A 17885-nucleotide genomic window follows, 5' to 3' on the forward strand; every position below is an offset into this window, starting at 1 on the left:
ATAACACCACACAAGGTCAGTAACTGAAGGAACATACAAGAACGGACACAACAAGACATAACAACATAGACACACCACCACTTCCAACCACCCGCACACCCCTGACTGCCCGAAGGTCCAGTCCTGCCAGACTACCAATCGCAACCAGTAATCCACACCGCCAGTGGGGGACCGCAGCCGTTCCCACCTAAGTCCCGCTCACCCAATCCGAGCGATAACCCATGTTCCTTAATGTGCACATCCCCTTCTGTGGCGGGTTCCACAGAGGGCGAATCAAGGGCGTGAAACCACTCCCGCAAGTAACTCCACTCAGCCGAGGATGCACCTCGAGAACCACAGACAAACAAACAGCAACGACAAGCAACAACCAATCCATACCACCAACAATGATACTAAAACCAATCATACAACACAATCGACACACTAGACAACCAACAGTACTGAGTAGGAAAACCTACCTTTAGCAAACCGCAGCGATTCCGCGCACGACAATCAATCACCATAACCATCTATTACTACTACCATAATCATAACTGAAACCAAGGAAGACGATGATGATGATGATGATGAAAGATACCTATACATAGCACTTCGGCGACAAGACCGCTACCCGATTCAAGCATCCCATCCCTATGGTGTAACCACTCTCAAAGGCCTCAAGGAGATGAACCATGGTGAAGGAGAAATGATATGACGACATCTAGGTTAAGGAGAGAAGGAGAAGAAATGATTTGGGTTTCACGATATCACGATTTATATTTCCCCGTTGGACTCAAGTTACTCGATCGAGTGTCTAACTTACTCGATCGAGTGACCTCTACTCGATCGAGTGACTAAGCTACTCGATCGAGTAGCCTCCGCTAGAACGAGTAACACAAACTTAAAGGCTCACAACGTCACGAGGTTAACTCGTAAGGTTTCCGAAGGTCTGGATAAGTGTCTAAGGTCAGTCAACGGCGGTCAACGGGTCTCTAAAAGGACGGGTATTACAGTCTTCCCCCCTGAAAAAAAACTTCGTCCCCGAAGTTCAACTCATCCACCCCCACGACACAAGGCAGAAAGGAACTGAGGCAACCTACAACCATCCATTCAGATAAGGACAAGTACAACCGTTCATGAATACCACCCCGATATGAACGCTCACCACCCATCATCATCATCTACGTTAGCAAATAACATCCAACATAGCTTCCTATCGAGTCATCAAGCATGTATTACACACAAGAACAACCAACTCAACCATCACTTCCACTTATTTCTATCATTACACAAATATAAATCAACACAAGTATTCGTTTACTCCTTCATCAATTATTTATCAACAACAATTAGTTATTAATCACCAAAATTCAGTTACTTATCAATCACTTATATCACAAACAAATTAGCATTCCTTTTCCAATTAATTCTACAGCATTTGTATTACTCCCATAAACCATTTATATCACTCAACAATGCAGTAACAATTCAATTACTTAACAACTTTGTGAACAATACTCGAAAACAAAATACCACAACACGATGAATTTGACCACAATTGCCAACAATTATTCAACACTCACTAACAATTACTCAAAACAACTACTCCAAATACGACAAGATTTGTCATAATTTGTCGTTTTCCCATGTGACATTACTCTTCCCCACTTAAAAGGAACTTCGTCCCCGAAGTTCATCTTCAAGACGAACCACAATCATTACACGGAGATGATAACTTTTATTCAATATTGACATTACGAAATAATTGTAATATGCGTTGAGTCTAACAACTAATATGGTACTTCATTCATATTGCATAGATAGAACTTTTGTATGTTAAGACTATACGAAAAGTGGACAACACAAATACACATTCCGTCATCTCATTATTATACACGACATCGATTAAGTTCTTATGTGACATTACAAAATATGTAACAAGAATTATAACCACCATTCAACATGTTACTTGAGCAATTCAATTTAGCATGAAAAAGTGTATAAATTGATACCGTCGTTTAGTACCAAAATTAAATTTATAATTCCAAACTAAAACTATAGCTAGTGATAGTAAGGGTCGAACCACAGAGAGACAAGGTTGATTTTGTTTGCTAATTATCAGTCTATAAAAGTAACAATTAATTGGGGGTTTTGAAATTGGTTGGCTAAAAGGCTAATTGCAAAAATGAATATTCTTAACAAGATAAAGAGAGGATCGGAATTTCGGTTCACCATGGCAAGTAACAGTCACAAGCAAACAGAGATCTCACAACACGGTCTCAGGGAAAATAAGCTAATCTTGCGATCAAAGCTCAAATAACCTCACGGTCTATAAATTCCCTAGAATTCATCAAAGTTTTCACTCAAGAGAAATTCTAAATCTAGCGATAAATCAATTTACCAATCTTTCGACCTAGCAAAGAAGTCCATCAAAAGATACAAGACCAATACGGAAGAACTCATGCTACACAACTATCCTAATTTAATACCATGGTTCACCTCATTCCCAATCAAAGGATTACCTACTCATAATCATGACTACACTAATTGCGAAATTAATAAATAAGGACAAATTCAACATGATGAAATCTAACTAGGACAAAGGAGAGAAATTCAATTCACCAAATTAATTGATGAAACAAGAATTAAATTAACAAGCAAAAATAAGAAAAAGAAGAATTGCATAAAAGGCTTACTAATTGAATATCAAGAACAAAGTATTCAATCAAAGGTTTTAGTCTCGAGCTAGATCTCGAAAAACTCGGGTTTTTCCGAATGAATAACATAACCTAAAAGTTGCTGCGTTCAACTGATAAAAGATACCGAAAGTTAATTACAAGTTGGGCTTTTAAAAGTCTAACACGGAAAATTAAACATCAGCTCGAAATCAGGTCGATCGATCGTCCGCATTTTTGATCGATCGATCAACATGCGAAAGTGAGCTTAGCTTGCTATGCTCCGGTGGTCGATCGATTGAAGTCTTAGTCGATCGATCAAAGTCTTGTGCAGTGGCTCCTTGATGCTTCCGAACAACTCTTCACTCCTTGCACGCATCCCAAGGTGAGTGAATGAACTCTCCTTCCTCTTGGCTTCCCTGAACTCGCTTCCGGAGGACGAACTTGGCTTGATTTAGCCTACTTCCACGCATTCCTACAATAAATCATAGAAAATGCAAAGTAAACCGTTTCGGGAGAAATAGTAGCTTTAAGCTACTAATTATGCATGGAAATACGTGCCAAAACCACAGATAAAGTGTATAGAATATGCACGTATCAAATCTCCCCAAACCAAACCTTGCTTGTCCCCAAGCAAGCACTATGACCCGTATAAAAACTAAATGGAAAGGAGAACATTTCAGAGCTAACTACAAGTCAATGCCAAACCATTTAATGCCCCAAGTCAACTACTGCAAAGCTTAAATCAAGCGAACAAATTTATGCATATCATAGAATTAGATCGGGCGTTCGACCTTGCAAGACTCACACAATCGGACTCTCCCCTGATCACTCTTCTCTCAAAGAAAGCAAATGGTAAGAAAATATGTAAAAGAGAGGGAAGATAAGTATAGTCTCTCACCTAGACTCATGACCGACAAAACATGTATGCTTGACTAGCATGAATAATGATTCCATTTACCGTACATACGCATAACCACCGTCAAGGACTATCACATGCCGAACTATTGCAAAATTTGGAAATGTGAGGCTAAGTGGGAAAGAAGAGGCAAAACAATTATGGGAAAGTGAAGGTAAGAGCCAAGCTAGTACCTAACGAACCATCAGAAACCGAATCCCGTTCTTCCAACTCAACAAAAAGAACATGCCTTTATTTACTAGGCAACACACAAATCCAAACGGACGCCTCCAAATCAAGAGGTAAACACATGAGGCGTGTTTTATTTCAGCCAAGACTTATTAATTTCAAGACTCTCTCTTTTTTTTTCATTTTTTCTATTCCTGTTTCTTTCCTTTTTTTTTTCTTTTTTTTTTTCAAAATCTGAACTGGTGGTCGATCGACCAATGAGGGCTGTCGATCGACCACCCTGCATACTTCAGAACATTCTGCCAGGTAAACAACTTCTCTTTTTTTTCATTTTTTTTTGTTTGAATCTTTTTCTTTCTTCCTGTTTTCAGGCTGAAGTAAATCCTTCACTTCTCAAAAATACCCGCTCCAACATTACAAGAGCGAACCAAAACAGCTTAAATCAACAAATTCCTCTACTACTTCCTAGCTTGGCACAATGGTAGGCTAATTATGGGATGTAGTTGAGGGCAACTGGCAATTTTGGCTTATAGTGGAGTTAGTGGGGTAAAATGAGAAAGGGGAGGATGCAAAAGTTCTCTAAACATGCAATACCGACCACAAACCAATGCGTATAGGCAATAAGAAATCAAAACTCATACACGTGCAAAACATGAAATGAAGGGAGTAACTACTCTCAAACCTAAATTAACCGGTCATAAATGTCACCAGTTACAGGCTCTATATCTCAGAAAGTATAAGTAGCTTGCCAAAAGTAATGAGTCAAGTCTAATTGCCCGAAATGGATTCCATAACGAAATTTGAGAGATCACTTTTAATTCTCGCTAAGCAGCTATGAAAAGGCAAGGAACGGCATATTTGACTAGTAGAGCAAAATCATCATTAAAAACTCCAATCCGACTCAACTACATGCAAAAGTAAACGTGATATTTTTGGTTTTTTTATTTTTTCATTTTTTTGTCAATTTTTTTTTTTTTTTTTTTTTTTTTTTTTTTTTTTTTTTTTTTTGACAAATGCAAGCAGAAATTAAACATGTGACTGAAATGCAATAGAAAACGAATGCAGATGCAAGACAAAAGGCATATGCAAATACCCTCCCCAAACCAAAACGCACAATGTCCCCATTGTGCTCAACAAAATAAATCACCAAAGAAAGAATGGGAGAATAAAAGCATAAAAGGTAAAAGGAAGCGAAAAGAGAAAGGAAAATAACTCACAAAATACGACCTCCCCAAACCAAACCAAAAACGGGGAGGTCAACAAAGATCTAATCTCCACCCTCGTAGGAGGGGTCACTTTCCCCCCGTCGGACCCCGACTCACTCTCCTCCTCCTCGGCGAGGTGTAGCTCTCCTGGAAACGGAGGGAGTGGCTCTCCGGGAAGTGGAGGGACCGGTAGTGGTGGTGGTAGGAGGGGGTCTCTAGCGGCCGAGGGTAGCCACCCTCGGGGGAACAAAGTAAGAAGGGTGAGCCCAAATCACCCTTAGGAAGCATCCCCCTAGCTAGCTCGTCGTAGACCGGAACAGGCGATGGCCGTGTCCAATATGTGCTCGTTGAAGCTCCTGCACAAATCACCCAAGACACGTGACATTGCCCTCTGGTCCATGACCGGAGGGACAACTAAAGGAGTAGGTGGTCGAAAAATAGACGCACCAGCAGTAGGGGTGGTAGTGGAGGTAGGGGTGCTGTGAAGAGGAGGCACGAGCCCTCCTCGAAGTGCCGCGAGGCGTGGCCGCCACCAAAGGAAGCCCGTAACTAGGCAAAGGCGGCCTAGCAGTCCTTTCAACAGTGGTGAGGGGCAGGACATGAGGGTAACCGGTGACGGGGATGCGGTCACAGATGAAAGAATCAATCTTCCACCGCATCTGTCTATCGACCCAATATACACCCTGCGCGTAACGGAGGTCCATGAAGCGCAGTCGGGGTCAATGGGGTCCTCCTGTCGAGGGAAAAGTAAAACAAGGCGGTTGGCGATTCGTGTCACCAAACCGCCACAGGCAATGGTGGTCAAGTTGCCCTCACTTACGATCCGAAAGTGAGCGGCGGTCAAGTAGGCAATGTTATAGATGCGGGCTCTCCGACGCTCAACGTTCAGATAACCCGCCAAAATTGAAAGCTCAATATTATTCACATTATTAGACTCTTTACGGCCAAAAATGGTATTACCCATTAGCCGTAGAAAATAACGAAGAGGGGCAAGTGGACGGAAGTGCCCGTCCTCCTCGACCCGTAAGTGTCACCAATACAAGACCACATGGCCCGGTGAGTGTCGGAGGGGTCCGAGGTTCTACCCTCGGGTGAAGACCCGAAAACCCGCAAAATCGGCAAGTGTCGAGAGAATAATTAACATTAAAAAGTCGAAAGGAAATGCAGGGTTTGGTCTCATCAGCCTCAAAGGCTTCGGAATCAAAAGCGTAAGAGGAAAAGAATTCAAGGGTCATAACATAATATGTGAACTCAGACATGTCCACCAGACCTATCATACCCGTCCCATTTAGCAGGGACACGACCGACTCATAACAACCTAGTTTCTCCAAAGTTTCTTTATGGAGAAACCGGGTAATCGACCTTCTGAGACGAAACAAAGAAAGAGAATTTAGCGCGCTGAATAGGTTTTTCAAAGATAACCCGCGGATAGTAGTAGACTATCCGTAGTAGATTCTATCATCGAGGCGGTCCGCGTGGCGCTTAGCAGCCGTTGGCTCGACCGCCCTTCCTGCATTGGCTCCTTCCCTTTTGTCATTCTTGTTCCTGCAAAAGGATCAAATTAGCACAATCAACCAACTTAAATTCCAATTTCTAGAGACCCGAATCAAAATCAGATGATCCGCGCAAATTAGGGTTTCGAAATTTTTGGGGAAAATAGAAATAACCATCTTCTAATTGCTAATTAGAGTCGAAAATCAAAGGGGAAAGCCTAGAATAAGCAATTAAAGTACATAAAAGACCAAGAATCACACCCTAAAATCGTTTTCCCCAAATCGATTTTTGTCATCTCAAGGGCACATTACTCGAAAATTTCACATGGAACTTCAAAAAAAACTCGAATAATAAGCATAAAGATAGGATTAGACACATACCTTGATGATTTCTTTGAAGATTAAAACGAGAAAGGCTGAGAACGAGATGGATTTGCAGTTGAAAACGCGAAGAAGGGAGAGGAAATAGGGTTTGGTCTTTTTGTGATTTTGGGAAAATGAAAGAATAAGAGAATAAGGATGAAAACTTCCCTTATTAGCCCCTCGAACTCAGCGGACCGGTCGATCGACTATGTGACCCAACGATCGACCATTTCCCTATACACAAGTGGCCTCTCTGTTCTCCTCGCTTCATCGATCGATGAACATCCTAGTCGATCGATTTGTTGAGCTGGCAATTGGAATTAAATTCGTCAAAATTCATTTTGCCATCAAAACTTCCCCCGTGTCTTTCTCTCGCAAAAAATCCAAGAAACCACTTACGCACTTTGCATAAAATAAATTCCTGCAAAAATTATCAAAGGCGTACAATTTTCCCAAACCAAGAAATTGTAAATGCATGAAAATAAAGGAAACAAAACAAGAAAAAAATAAAAAGCAAATTGAAAGAAAGAACAAAACGGAAATCCTAAATTACAAAATAACTACAACCTGGGTTGCCTCCCAGTTAGCGCTGGTTTAAGAGGTCCCGCACGACCTTGTTACCTCACTTCTCATCATCTGACAAATGGATCGAAGTACAAAACCTCGACCTTCCCAACATATGCATCTGATCCATGGTAGTGCTTCACATATTGGCCATTTACCTTGAACCTTTCTCCAGGGAGGTCTCCAATTCAACAGATCCGAACTTTGTGACAAAATGTGACCGTATAGGGACCGGTCCACCTGGATTTCACTTACCAGAAACAAACGGATACGAGCGTTAAAAAGAAGTACCTTATCGCCAATATGGAACTCGGGCTTTATGATTCTCTTGTCGTGTCAGCGCTTTGATTTCTCCTTGTAGATCCTTGCATTGTCATAGGCCAGCAGACCTAAATTCCTCTAGCTCATTCAAATTGTGTCATGCGTTTCTCACGAGAGAGGTTAGGATCCAAATTCAAATCACAAATAGCCCACCAAGACTTACGCTCTAACTCAACAGGTAAATGACATGTCTTACCATAAATCAATCGGTACGGTGACATCCCGATTGGCGTTTTGAACGCAGTTCTATAAGCCCATAAGACATCGCCTAACTTTAGACTCCGGTCTTTTTCGTGATTTAGAAACAACTTTAGCTAAGACTTCTTTCAATTCTCTGTTAGAAACCTCAACCTGACCACTAGTTTGGGGATGATACCCCAAACCTCTACGATGTTGGACACCGAATTTAGTCAATAAAGCACTAAGTTGTTTCTCTTTAAAATGCATTCCCCCATCGCTAATGACAACCCGAGGGACACCAAAACGGGGGAAAATAATCTTTTTAAACAATTTAATCACGGCTTTTGCATCGCAATGGGGAGTAGCAATAGCTTCCACCCACTTGGATACATAATCTACACTACGAGGATATATTTATTTCCTTGATCGCTCGGAAAAGGTCCTTGATAATCAATGCCCCAGACATCGAAAATCTCGACCTCAAGAATGCCTATCTGTGGCATCTCATGTCTCTTGAAATATTCCCGATCTTTGACAAGCATCGCATTCAGCAACAAAACTGCGACAATCTGCATGCAAAGTTGGCCAATAGAAACCAGATTGGAGTACCTTAGCTACGGTCCTGGACGGACCGTGGTGACCACCATAAGCGGAAGAGTGGCAAGCCTCTAGGATATCCTTCACCTCCCACTGAGGTACGCATCTCCGGATGAGACCGTCTGCGCATTCCTTGAAAACATAAGGATCATCCCAAAAGTATTGTCTAGCATCATAGGCAAACCGCTTCTTCGTCGCCATGAAAGCTCGGGTGGTATCCTACCATCACAAAAGTTAGCAAAATCAAGAAACCACGGAGGTGGATAAGAACCCGAAGTAGTAATAGCTAACAAACTCTCATCAGAAAAGAATCATTAATAGGCAAAGAATCCTCCCTTTCATCACACCGCAGACGAGATAAGTGGTCAGCTACCACATTCTCTGCTCCTTTCTTATCTCTGATCTCCAAATCAAACTCCTGCAAAAGGAGTATCCTCCTCAAAAGCCTTGGCTTTGTATCTTTCTTAATAAAGAGAGTCTTCAACGCCGCATGGTCGTTGTAAACAATAACCTTAGAACCTAATAAATAAGACCGAAATTTGTCTAAGGCAAAAACAACAGCTAGAAACTCTTTCTCAGTGGTAAAATAGTTGACTTGAGTCTCATCCAGAGTTCGGCTCGCATAGTATATGGCATTCAAAGCTTTATTCTTTCGCTGTCCCAGAATCGCACCGATAGCATAATCGCTGGCATCACACATGATCTCAAATGGGAGGTCCCAATCAGTAATGAATGATTGGCGCAGAAACTAGGGCCTCCTTTAACTTGTTAAAAGCGACATGGCACTCATCAGTAAATTCAAAGACAGCATCCTTAAGAAGCAATTGTGTAAGTGGTTTAGCAATTTTTGAAAAATCCTTAATGAAACGCCGGTAGAAACCAGTGTGACCTAGGAAACTCCTCACTCCTTTAACATTCACGGGAGGAGGTAATTGCTCAATCACCCGCACCTTTGCCTTGTCAACATGTATACCTTTATCGAAATCGATGCCCTAACACAACTCCCTCATTGACCATAAACTGACACTTTTCCCACTTTAAAACAAGATTAACATCTATACAACGCTGCATGACTTTATCAAGGTTAGCTAAACAACGATCAAAGTCACTGCCATAAACTGAGAAATCATCCATGAATACTTCCATAATATTCTCTATATAATCAGAAAAAATCCCCATCATACACCTCTGAAAGGTAGCAGGGGCATTACACAATCCGAAAGGCATTCTACGATAAGCAAAAACACCCTGCGGACAGGTAAAAGTAGTCTTACTCTGATCGTCCGGATGAATAGGGATCTGAAAGAACCCTGAATATCCGTCTAGAAAACAGAAAAATTTGTTAGAAGCAAGTCTTTCAGTCATTTGGTCAACAAAAGGGAGCGGGAAATGGTCTTTCTTAGTGGCGGCATTTAACTGTCTATAATCAATACACATCCGCCACCCTGTCACTACTCGAGTTGGTATTAATTCATTTTTATCATTTTTAACCACGGTAGTCCCTCCTTTCTTCGGACCACCTGAATCGGGCTAACCCACTTGGAGTTGCCAATCGATAAATAATACCGCATCAAGTAGTTTCATCACCTCGGCCATGACAACTTCCTCGCATCTTCGGTTCAACTTGCGTTGACCACGTCTCGTAAGGCTTGTGACCCTCTTCCAGCTCTATCCTATGCATACAAACATCGGGGCTGATGTCCTTAATGTCATCCAAAGAGTAACCCAAAGCCTTCCTGTTTTTCTTAAGTACACACATCAAAGCAGACATACCGGTCATCATTAAGCTTAGAGCTAACAATAGCCGGGTCTTTTGCTCCGTATCATCTAGAAAAACATACTTAAGATTAGGGGAAGTGGCTTACGCTCTGGCACCTTTACCTCTACAAAGATAGACAGAATCGGCTTCAATGGTGTAGCAAGTGTTCACCAAGTTATCGTTGGCCAGGCTCAAAAGCATCTCATCTTCTTCTTCATTGAGCTCGTAGCTCTCCATTGAGGCAACAAAAGCATCCGGCTCCTCAAAGATTCTCCATCAGTATTACTCCGCACACTCATCTGAATGAGTTAGATCGCCTAAGGGATCCTTGGCTAAGGATTCCCTCCAATTACAAGTAACAATCTGTCAACAACATCAATAGAATAACACGTATCCTCATCGGCAGAGTTCGATTGCCTTGTGAGCAAGATCAACTCAATGGTGTCATCCCCTACCTCTAAGGTGATGGTTCCGCGTTTGACATCTATCACAGCCCCACCGTTGTATGTAAGAACGATCTCCCTAAAATAATAGGTATCTAACTATCCTCTGCAATGTCCAAAACAACGAAATCTACAGAATAAAAAACTTACCCACTCGAACGGGTACATCCTCTAGAACACCTATAGGTCTCTGAGTCGATCTATTTGCCATTTGAACGGTAATATCGGTCACCTTAAGTCTACCAATGTTTAACCTTTCGCAAATGTAATACGGCATGACACTAACGCTGGCCCCTAAATCACAAAGGGCCTTTCCAATTAGGTGGTTACCTATAGTGCAAGGAATTGAAAAACTACCCAGGTCCTTTAATTTAGGTGGCACATTAACTTGTGAAAGAACATTACATTCCTCCACAAACGCAACATTACCATCATCACGAAAATTTCTCTTACGATTCAAAATATCTTTCATAAATTTAGCGTAAGAGGGTACCGGGTAATTAAATCAGTGAAAAGGAATGTTACCTCGAGATTCTGGACCATCTCCAGAAACTTACCAAACTTACGCTCCAGCTTGGTAGCCTTCAAACGCTCCGGATACGGGATCGCAACACCGGCCGTAGGATCGGTAACCTTCGGCTTCCGTAGGTTTAAAACCCCACAAATCATCAATGAGTGATGAATCTTGCAAACTAGTTGACGGATTTGCATCCTGCTCTGAGATCCGGTCGATCGATCGTATGGGTAGTCGATCGACCAAGTAAGGTGGCGTGAACAGTTCTGTCCAGAATTATCGTCATCGGGTATCTCGATCGATCGATCGAGGTGTTGGTCGATCGATCGGATGTGCTAGGTATGAATAGTTTCGACCGAAACTATTTTGTCTCGACAATTCGATCGATCGATCGGGAATGTTTGTCGATCGACCGAATCATCGCATTCGACTCGTTTTTGCATCAAAATTCAAACGAGCTTCTTCATCATTTCCCGAGTCTTCCTTTTGCTCGTCGGGGCTTTCATAAGAAAGGCCACTTCTGAGATTTATGGCATTGATCGTCTCAACCGCCCCTTCACATTTAATTGAAGAATTAGCGGCTTGCTTAGCCTCCATATTCTCCAATTGTTTCACAAAATTCTGTGAGGACTCAATCCTTCCATATTCGCCACTTGAACCAAAAGGAGTTGGACCATCTCTCTTAACTTCTCGATCTCATCTCGAGTTTTGAATAGAACTTCGACTTTTCCTTTGGAAGCTTCAGAAGTCTCGAGTTTCTCGAGACGGGTAGAAATGGAAGTTATAAGTGACACAACAAAGAGTCATGTCTTCACTTTGCTTTCGTGACTTACCACGTGAACTTCCAAACTCGGCTTTATGGACTGCCATCTCCTCAATGGTGTTCCAACCTTTACTTTGACCGGTATTATTTTGGAACCTACCATTAGCAAAATCCAAAATGACTTTGTAATCATCATATAGAGCATTGTAAAATAGATTGCAAAGATACCATTCTTTGGAAGCCATGATGAGGGACAACTCGGACCAAACTTTTGAAACGTCCCCATGCTTCACAAAAATCTTCGTCGGCTCCTTGCTGAAAACTCGTGATTTTACTCTTCAAGGCATCAGTCTTTGAAGGCGGGAAGTACTTCTTGTAGAAGGCTAGTGCTAAAGATGTCCAATCGGTGACTCAAATTCTACTCTATCGAGGTAGCGATACCAATCTCGCGCCGAATCCTTCAAGGAGTATAAGAACATGAACCCCTTTACTTCATCTTGAGTTACCCCCTCCGGTATAGGTATTGAACAACAATAGTCCGTGAAAATTTCCATATGTTTCAAGGGGTCTTCATCTGGTAGACCCGCTGAATCGATTCCGTTCCACTAAATCAATATAAGAGGAACGAAACTCGAATTTACCGGTAGAAGGGGTAGGTAACTGTTGCCCCTTTGGAAGGTGGTGCTCCTTTGGCTGAAAATTATCATATATCGTAGCCATAATTTCCACAGTGAGAGTACTCAAGTCTTCCTCTCAAAAACCTGTCTTCTAACTGTGCAAAAGCAAAACTAGAAGCAAAGGTAAGCAACGGCCTCAAGGAACAAAAGTTCCTTGAGACAAGGAAAATAAACTAAAATAAAGCAAACAGAATTACACCGTCTCCCCGACAACGGCGCCAAAATTTGATACCGTCGTTTAGTACCAAAATTAAATTTATAATTCCAAACTAAAACTATAGCTAGTGATAGTAAGGGTCGAACCACAGAGAGACAAGGTTGATTTTGTTTGCTAATTATCAGTCTATAAAAGTAACAATTAATTGGGGGTTTTGAAATTGGTTGGCTAAAAGGCTAATTGCAAAAATGAATATTCTTAACAAGATAAAGAGAGGATCGGAATTTCGGTTCACCATGGCAAGTAACAGTCAATCAAGCAAAGAGAGATCTCACAACACGGTCTCGGGAAAATATAGCTAATCTTGCGATCAAAGCTCAAATAACCTCACGGTCTATAAATTCCCTAGAATTCATCAAAGTTTTCACTCAAGAGAAATTCTAAATCTAGCGATAAATCAATTTACCAATCTTTCGACCTAGCAAAGAAGTCCATCAAAAGATACAAGACCAATACGGAAGAACTCATGCTACACAACTATCCTAATTTAATACCATGGTTCACCTCATTCCCAATCAAAGGATTACCTACTCATAATCATGACTACACTAATTGCGAAATTAATAAATAAGGACAAATTCAACATGATGAAATCTAACTAGGACAAAGGAGAGAAATTCAATTATCAAATTAATTGATGAAACAAGAATTAAATTAACAAGCAAAAATAAGAAAAAGAAGAATTTCATAAAAGGCTTACTAATTGAATATCAAGAACAAAGTATTCGAATCAAAGGTTTCCGTCTCGAGCTAGATCAAAAACTCGGGTTTTTCCGGAATGAATAACATAACCTACCTAAAGTTGCTTTGCGTTCAACGATAAAAGATACCGAAAGTTAATTACAAGTTGGGCTTTTAAAAGTCTAACACGGAAAATTAAACATCAGCTTTCGAATCGGTCGATCGATCGTCCGCACGGTCGATCGATCAACATGCGAACAAAGAGCTTCGGTGCTAGCTCCGGTGGTCGATCGACCGGAAGTCTTAGTCGATCGATCAAAGTCTTTGTGCAGTGGCTCCTTGATGCTTCCGAACAACTCTTCACTCCTTGCACGCATCCCAAGGTGAGTGAATGAACTCTCCTTCCTCTTGGCTTCCCGAACTCGCTCCTAAAGACGAACTTGGCTTGATTTAGCCTACTTCCACGCATTCCTACAATAAATCATAGAAAATGCAAAGTAAACCGTTTCGGGAGAAATAGTAGCTTTAAGCTACTAATTATGCATGGAAATACGTGCCAAAACCACAGATAAAGTGTATAGAATATGCACGTATCATAAATCATACTTATATTGTATAAACCATATATATATTTTTTCATCAACCATACTTGAGACACGAAGATGTTATTACCAAGGATGACAAAGGAACATATTATCAACAAGGTACACAATCATGAAGACTAAAACAATTTTAGAATGAAACAACCGGCATACAGAGGCACTCGATCGAGCTAAGAAGCTACTCGATCGAGTAGACGCTACTCGATCGAGTTCATCAGTTACTCGATCGAGTACGTCGAGTCCAGTAAGCATTTCTAAATCGTATCTGCAGTTACTCGATCGAGTGAAGGGCACTCGATCGAGTAGCCACAGGTCAAATTCCTCCCAATAGGTACGTTGCAACACCAAGGAAACATAATCAAGTCGAAGTTTCATTTCCGACACTATCCACCTGCATAACAAGTTTTAAAATCATCCAAACTACAGCCTTATGGCCAAATACAAACCAAGGTGTAACCAAGTGCCAACAAAACAAGTACCAACTACGACAAATCCATGGAGACGAGTATATATAAAACAAACGAAACAACATCACTCCACGGCCGGCTCTTCCATATAATCATCTCCGCCTCCTCCTCCGGATGTGCCAGCTCCAGCTGTATCCTCGCCTGTGGTAGCTCCTGTACCCGCGTCTGCTCTCACTCGCCATGGTGCCAAATTACCGAAGGAGTAGCTCCTAGGCTCTCCCCACGTAGTCGGATCCACCCCAAAGGAATGGAAGATCCCGCTGTCATCCCCGACACCCCTCCACTACACTGGTTGGGCCGCATCGGTCCCAATGCCCTGTACATATGCCATCTCGTGTAGGTTTCGGAGCGTCAAAGTGGCAGATACCCTCTCTGTGAGCTCACTCACCCGCATCTCATGACTATAGAACGAAGGGTAGCTGGGATACTGGTACTATGGAGGCACGGGCTGCTCTGGCAGGGTCTCCGCGACTCACTCCCTCACCCGTCTCGGACCCCTCCCCACTCTAGGTTACCGATCCTCAGGTCTAGCCTAATCCTTCTTGGTCGCCTCGTGCATCACTCTTAAAAGGGCATCATCAATGAGGTCGTTCTGCCGGGCATGTGCCTCCTCATCGTTAGAGTCCGATGCAACCACAGCCGCCGTCAAAGGCTCAGTCGCCGGAAGATGCTCAGGATCAGGTATCCTCATCCAGCTCATACCCCATACTCTCAAGCCAACCCACCATCCTCCAAAGTTCCCAACCATTTCTGGTCGAGGAAGTAGTCTCGGTCCAAGGTAGCCACAGGTGGGGCCATGGGTGTAAGGGTCGAGGAGGCCTCAAAGGTGGTCAACCGCTCAGCCAACCGTGTGGCAATGGCACCACAACTCAAGTACTGGGTCGTAGAGGTGGCCATCAAAGCTAGGCTAGCACAGACTATGGCCGGGGCACTGTAAGAAACTCTCGGGGCTCAGGTGGGGTTGAGATAGGCAACTAGCAACATCACCTCATGTGAGTTTAACATACTTACATCCTTCCTATCATAGAGTAGGCAAGTCATGGCACGAAGGAAGATCTTCAAAGTGACATGTTGAATGTAGTTTATCAACATGTTACTCGAAATGGGGGCGTTCTTGCCGGTAAAACAGGGCATATAACTACTAACCCCACACTCAGTCGGGATATCCCTAAGGGATCCCTTCTCCGGTCGAGCAAGACCAAGGTGGGAGGAAAACTGATCCATAGACAAGAGGAAAGTGGTGTTCATAAGACTTAACTGCACACTCTTAGCTGCCGCATCATAGGTAAAAGAGCTCATGAACTCCAAGGTCAAGAAAGACTATGAGTGCTTCCTAAGACGATACAAAACCGTCAAACCCAAGGTTTCAATGATATGCCTCACATCCATCTCTACCTTAAGGTCCTCAAGAATTGTGGTGTCGATACATCAGGTAGGTTTCATACGACGTTTTTCCAACTCGACAAAGGCATCTCTTTGCTTAAAGTCAACAAAGATAACGGTAGGGTACTCGGGCATGGGTGGTACTGTGGGTCCCTGACTTCCTTCCCCAACCTCGGGCTCAGAAGCCCTCCCCCTCTTACTCTGACGGGTGGCAGCTTCAGGTCTCGTCATCTGTTTCAACAAATAACTTAGGCACACAACCGGACACTCACTTGAACAAAAGAGCTTTTCAAAATATACTCATGGATAAATAGACAAAAATTTAAAATAGTTTTTCACAATATAACCAACAATTTCCGAAACATGCTACTCCCACAACCCATAAAAGACGGTCTTATAGCTTTTAAAATATGAAAATTGCAACAATAATTAACAAATTGGGGTACTAACCCTTCAAAATAGTTTCACAAAAAAGGTAATTATCATAAGGATTTGGGGCGAATTTCAGTTTGGGGCACTTTTAAGACTGAGTTTTAAGACAAAATTTTGGGTAAAATTAGCCAAAACCAACACCAAATATGATTCCCACAACATACATTACTCAATTTACCCTTTTTCATACTCAAAAGACAAACAAAATTTCAATTTGTAGCCCAAACCCTAGAAATTTCAGTTCATATGTACTCCCATATTGGTTCGATTTTTCTACTTCTAGCATCAACAATCAACAAACTAGAGCAATTTTACCAAAATACAACAATTATAAACAATAATCCGTGAGTGTAAATCGAATTTTTCATAAAAACCAACACTTTTATATGTTTCTAATTGATTAAAAACAAAGATAAAGAGTAGCATTCTTACCTTGAATGATTTGCAAATGAGTAGAACGGATTAACAAAGAGAAAACAAAGAAATCAAGCACAAACTTCACCAATGTTTTGAGAGAAAAGGATAATTATAGAAATTTAGGGTTTAAGGTATGAAGAAATAAGAGAAGAAGGAGTTTGGGAAAGTATAAGAATCCCGTGTTAACTCGTGTACTGTAGCACTTACTCGATCAAGTAAGTTGGGTACTCGATCGAGTGGCCTCTACTCGATCGAGTTGGAGCTACTCGATCGAGTTTTCGCTGGCAGTTCCAACGTTTTCGATCTAACAACCCCACAACTAGATCGAGTAAGGTCTACTCGGTCGTGTAGGCACTCGTACTCGGTCGAGTAAGGTTAGGAATGAGATCAAAAGTCACGAATTCGGTTAAAGGTTCTTGCAAAACAACAACTCGTGTCGATTCTAAGGCATATTTGGAACTCGTCACTGATTATTTCATCCAATTAAGATACATTATCACTAACTCAAATGTACACAACTATTTCATCCGAACATCACACATATCATTCCATCCTATATCAAACATTATGCAAGACAATTCAACTATGACATCAATTTATACATATAATTACACTACACCAAACATCCATTTAGCAATATAGTTACCACTTACTACTCAAATTTGCTCAAAGTTTCAAACATAGCACAACAATTCATCAACCAATTATCTAACATGACTATGCCATGTCACAAGAGTATGCAACAACATTCATCCATTGCATTTCCCAACATTACTTGATAACTTTTATTAACTAGAACGCATATAAAGACTCACAACTCATTATCATCATCACATTATCCAATACTCGTGTGCAACTACTAGCACATATACCATCTTTATCACATCCTCACACACACTTCCAACAATTCATAGCCCTTCACAGTTCATCGTTACTATTCGCACGCATTAGACATTACCATAGATTCCATCACAGCTATTTCTAACCTATTTATCATACACATCTATGCACACAATTCCCGACTCTTTATCCCCATACTCGGTGGCTGGCTTAAGCATATTGGGGC

General features: G+C 41.7%; 1 non-coding gene across 1 annotated transcript; it reads left to right on the forward strand.

Annotated features, from left to right (window-relative positions):
- Positions 1 to 12181: 12181 nt before the first annotated feature.
- LOC141635575 (small nucleolar RNA R71) lies at positions 12182 to 12290 on the forward strand. The gene has a single exon (XR_012540252.1). It is a non-coding gene; the product is annotated as a small nucleolar RNA R71 (small nucleolar RNA).
- Positions 12291 to 17885: the final 5595 nt, after the last annotated feature.

Source organism: Silene latifolia, chromosome Y (assembly GCF_048544455.1).
Source record: "Silene latifolia isolate original U9 population chromosome Y, ASM4854445v1, whole genome shotgun sequence".
NCBI classification, from domain to species: Eukaryota; Viridiplantae; Streptophyta; class Magnoliopsida; order Caryophyllales; family Caryophyllaceae; genus Silene; species Silene latifolia.